Raw genomic sequence first — 5,470 nt, 5'->3', positions numbered from 1 at the left:
GGGGGGGGGGGGAGGCGGCGAAGACAAACTTAAAACCCAGATCTGACGGCACTGCACAAATCAATTATTCTCGACCTTGATAAATTATTCAGTTAAGCCTGTTTTTGTTTTGTTCCGACGCCTAAAACGACTCAAGAGCTCAAAAGGGCTGATCGCACAGCTTGTGTTGGGCGGTTCGACAGGATGTTTTGCCTGGAATAATTCACAACATTGGCAGGGCAGACGACGGGAACAGGACCCTACGAAAAGATGAAATCTGGAAAGAAAGGGAGAGAGAAAGGTCGAAATGTGGGGGGCAGAGGAGGGCGAGTCTTATGACACTCCGAAGCAAAGCAAACGGGAACAGGTAGACCCCACCTTGTGAGTGTCTCAGAGCCTGTTTCCTTAAGAAAAGGTTACTATCACAGAAAACTTCTCTGGGTGGGTGTTGGGAGATCAGCTTCTGGGAGCAACAATGGTGAGGGGAAAACACGACCTTGACTTTCATCAAGGTCCCTGTATTTGGGTCCCTTCCAGAGAGGAAATGCCAGGAGTGGCCTGAAGAGAGAAGAGGGACTCAAGACCAAATCGCAAACTTCATGAAAAACAAGATCTTCAGAGCTTAGGTTTTGTTTAACTTTTCTCAGGTGTTTATTTCTCTCTCTCTCTCTCTCTCTCTCTCAGCACATCTTTTGTTTTTCTTTTTTCTTCTTTTTTTTTCTTGAGAGAAAATATAATGTATACATCCAAGAAGTCATGCATTTTCTGACAAAGCAAGCACAATCCACTTTTCATTTTTAAAAAATCAAAATTCAGAAATACAACAGGATGCATATTTATCACATTCCTAAATGAAAGGAAGTGCATTAATTGGATTTCATGTTAGATTTTCCCACTGGATTTAAATACCAATGAATAGAGTCCCTAAACTGACATGAGTTTATAATGTTTCACTTTTGGGTCCTCATTTTCTTTATTTTAAAAAAAAGAGAGAAAGAAAAAAGAAAAGTGTTTAAATTTTAGAAGATTTTGGAATTGTTCTCCAGAGAGCAGTTATTTTCCAACTGTGCAAGGAAGACAAACTTTTCCTTCCTGGCCCTGAAGGACACATCAGTACCGGTCAGCACCAAAGATGTTCCTTTCTCACCGCTGAGAATGGTTCAAACTCTCGCATATTTTAACAAATTTTGTTCCTTAATACACCTGCCACGATCCACTTTCACCAGCTAGATTTGGTATTTGGGACTGTATTTAAACCGGAGCATTAGAGGGTTTTTTTTTTAACAAAATAGAACTTAACTTTGAAGAAACTCACCCGCAGATTATGATGAACTTGGAGCAGGTGATTCTTCCTACCATATTTAATTTGAAGGTTTCTAAGGGTCCACATGGTGACAATGCCAACCGACGGCAACGAGGTGCAAAGACGCTTCCCTCCACTGGGCGGCGCCAAGAGCTCCAAACCGAGGGAGCTGGCTATTGTCTCTTGCTCTAAAAGATGCAAGACACACAAATGAGCTCTCCACCTTCTAAGGCTGACTCCCTGACGATTGTGTGACCGCTCGCCATTTCAAAGCTACACATACGTCGGAAGTTTTCCTTTTGTTTTAATCTATCAGTTTATTTCCAACTGCTTAAGGATTTGGAACAGATATGCTTAGAAAAATAATACGTGAAAGAGAAAGAGCTTGGCATCTCTGCTGACCAAAAAAGGGGGGGGAGAGAAAGACAAGAAAAAATGTAACTGAAATTGAGTCCCTTAATAGACTGTAACTGGGAGAGTGGAATGAGAAGAGGGGCAGAGGGAAAAATATAAAATTAAAGAAAAATTAACTGAAAACTATTTTAATAGGTGCCAGTTTAAATGATCTGTGTAATTACTGATTGTTTTAGAGGATGAAAGTTTTGAGAGGATGAAAGTTTTAATAAAATTTGCGAGAGCTATAAGCCTCTCCAAGTTTTTTAAGATGGGCAGTTTGGAAGGGACTTAATGACGCTGGCTCTGCCTGGAAGTTAGCTGGGTGCTGTGAGAGGTGATCACAGGAAGGCAAGCAGAGATGCAGGGGAAGACGGCAAGAGAAGAGAGTGTTGATACCACCTTACCACTTTCCAATGTTCGTGGGCATGGCACTCAACCTTGCAGATCACCAAGTTCCTTCTCTGCTGAGAGAGAGAGGGAGACAGGGAAGCAGGGAGGGAAGAAGGGAGGAGGAAGAAGGGAATCGTTCTCGCCTAGAATAGGGTGGTTGTAATGACCAATGAGACCCTCTATGTAAAAGCTCTTTATAAAACGTGAAGCAGAGTTAATAAACACAATGCACAAAGGTGGCTATTATTTCTAGCTCAGGGCAACACCCAGTGGCCTTTAAAAAAAAACAAACAAACTTCTTCCTTCCTTCCTTCAATTTGTGCATACACAGTCAATAAATACAACTGAATGTACATTCTATGCCAGGTGCTGAAGGAAGAGCCATGAACTCACCTCAAAGAGTTGACAAGAGTTTGTGCTGGAGCCTGCTACAGCGTGAAAGTGGGGCATCTTACCTTGGGGGAGTAGGGGGAGCAGGAAGCCTCTCTAAAGGAAGCGAAGTGTGTGTTCAGTCATGAAAGCAAAGGAGCGCATCCCAACAGTGGGATACTGAGGGACTCGTATGGTAGCTAAAGGTCATCATGGTGCAAAAATGTCTGTTGACTGTCCAAACGTTTAATCTCACTGCAAGGCTGTGCTGCAGACCCTAGACGCGTTGGCTCTAGGGGTCTCTCCTGATCGCAGAAGGGAAAGACAAAATACTCCTGGATACTTTGCTGGGAAAAGGACCTAGCTGCACGTGGACAGGCCTGGGTAGCAGAATTTACAGGAGGCTACACCAATTCTAGAAGGCTTGGTGACCTTCGCAGGCCCAGAAAGAGGTCACCTCCAGAGACGGAGAAGGTGTCCAGGAGCGGGGCGGTCGGGGGAGGGACTTCATTTCACCACTCCTAAGCTGAACCACCGTCCGTGGAAGGCTGGCTCCTGGAGAAACGAAAGGGCCTGGTGTGGCACAGTCGCGTCACAAGGCCTCAGGAAGGTTGCAGACTCTCCCGCCAACTCCCGAGGTTGAGAGGGAACGGAGCGGCCGAGGCAGAGCAGAAACGGAAGCCTCAGAGCGTTGAGCGAACATGCCAATCAGGGAAGGGGAAATTCATTTGCGATGTTAATTAAGAAGCGGCTAATTAAAACGGCACTTTGAGTGCTAATCAATCGCCTTATTAAGTTAGAGCCATCACTGGAACAAATTGAAAGCTCCCCGCCCCGTTTCCTGCCTCTGGTGCAGGCGGGGCTGGGTTCCCAGACGCCGTGCGGGGCTGGGGCAGGGGGCGGCCTCCGTCGCGCTCTCGGGGTCTCCCGGGTCCTCGGCCTCCTCCAGCTCCCCAGGTTCGCGCCCGCCGCCCCGCCGCCCCGCCCACCTGCCCCTGCCCCGGGACGCGCAGAGCTGGACCGGTGCCCGGGAGGCGATCTCTAGGCCAGACGCACGGGCCGGGGAGTGGAGTGGTTGGGTCGAAGAACAACTCTCACAGGAGCAGCTCACACCGACGTCGCCTCCCGGAAAGAGATCCCAAAATGCGCGAGAATGTGACCTGGGGACACCCCCACCCTTCCCCCGCCAGGGAAGGAGGGGATTCCTCCCGAGAGGCGGCGCTCTTGGGACCGGATCATGCGCCCCCATTTCCCCGAAAAGAAGGCCTCCTTCTGCAGACTCTTCTTAGGCCCTTGCCCGGGGCCGCCCAGCAACCAGCGAAGAGCCGGACGTGTCTTTAGGCCGCAAGAACAGGGTCGCCGGCCTCCTGGGCTCTGCCCTCCGGGGCTCCTAGAGAATGGCGTGGGGGTGCCACGAGGGCAAAGCCAGGGCGTGTGCTTGACCGCCTGGCACACGCCAGCCCGGACAGGCCTCCCACCCAGTCCATCCGGCCCGGCCCTCCAAACTCGCTAAGAGAATCGAGACTTCCAATCCCTGTTTCGAGGGGCCCTCCGACTTCCTAATTGTTAAATGCCTGCTTTTCACCAAATTCCCGAGGGAGAAACGTTTGGCAATAAGAAGGGGCTGTGAATTTTAATGCTAATTGAGTGGGCCGTTCTCCCGCAATCCACCTGCCCGGCGGCCCTTGCTGGGGCGGAGCGCACCCTCGCGCCCACCGCCACGTACCTGGGGCGCCGAGTGAAGAGAGACGCCCCCCGCCACCTCCACCCACCCCGCGGACTCCTGTCTGATTTGCTTTCCAAGACCTCCTACAGAGAAGAAGCGAACGCCTTCGGAAGAGGGTCTTCTGCGTGCTGGGTGATGTGTGGGTGGGGGTGTGCGTCTGCGGATGGAACACGCGGTCCGGAGCGGGCCGGTGGGCTAGCCTTCCCGGAGGTGCGCCCGGTCGCATCTGCCGGTGGGTCTGCGCGCGCTTGGGTGTCCCGGGAGAGCCGGAGGAACGGCTCCCACGAGCAAAGTTCAAAAGCATTAATATTTTCCTCATATGATCATTATTCCATAGAATAATATTTGCTCGGTTAGCGGCACTAATTAGGCCACATTAAAACCGTAGTGTCTCCCTAATGGTGCGTAATGTGCCACAGTCACATTTTTGTCTCCGAGGACAGGCGGCGGCTGGCTGGCAAGGGAGGGGAGGCAGGCGAGCAGCGGGCAGGAGGAGGGCGTGGCGCCCCCCACCCCCCACCGCACACGCCAACACTCGCGCCTCGCCGGGTGGGAGCTGCAGCCTCCGCGCGGTCGAGGGGGCCCTCCGCCACGCTCGGCCCGGCGCCGAGCACCCCGCAGCCTCCTCCCGCGACCCGGCGCTTTGAACTCGGCGGATGGATTTTGCTTCCCTTTCCCCCTTTTGTGTGTGTGCCATCCCTTGGCTTGGGAGGCTTGGGAGGGCCGGTGTGGAAAGAATTAAAATACTTCTAACTGGAGCCCCCCTGGTTTCGGCGCTTTTCGGGACCCCTTCCCAGGGGGAATTTCTTCCAGAGATGCGAGGGCAGGGGGTGTAAAAGAGACTTCCGCAGAGCAGGGCCCTCTGGGGTCTCTTTTCTGTTCCCGGGGCCGGGGGTCGGCCCGGGCGCCCAGCAGCCCTCGGCGAGGTGGACGTTCAGCTCGGAGAGGTGCCCCTCCCGCGGGCGCCGCGGCGAGATCACTCTGAATATGTCACGTATGGGCGACGCTCGCCGAGGTGTGATGGGTGTGTCGGCCTGGAAGGGGGAGGGAGGGAGTTGCCGGATTGGGAAGGAGGGTACGGAACTCACAAGGTACCGCGCAATCTAACAATCTGAACATTCCTTTATTAAAAGCTGCTGCGTGACATTTACGCTGAGCCACCACCAGGCTCTGCCTCTCATCCGGGCGGAAACGGTGGTAGCGCCGAGTCGCGCGGGGACGCGGCCGTCCGCGGCCCGGCCGGGCGCAGCCGCGGCAACCCCGAAGGCCCCTGCTCGCCCCCCCCCACTGCCCCCCAACCCTCGGGG

This window comes from Carlito syrichta, unplaced genomic scaffold (assembly GCF_000164805.1).
Source record: "Carlito syrichta isolate Samal-C Ts95f unplaced genomic scaffold, Tarsius_syrichta-2.0.1 Scaffold303292, whole genome shotgun sequence".
In the NCBI taxonomy this organism is placed as follows: Eukaryota; Metazoa; Chordata; class Mammalia; order Primates; family Tarsiidae; genus Carlito; species Carlito syrichta.
Note: the sequence above shows the minus strand (reverse complement) of the source record.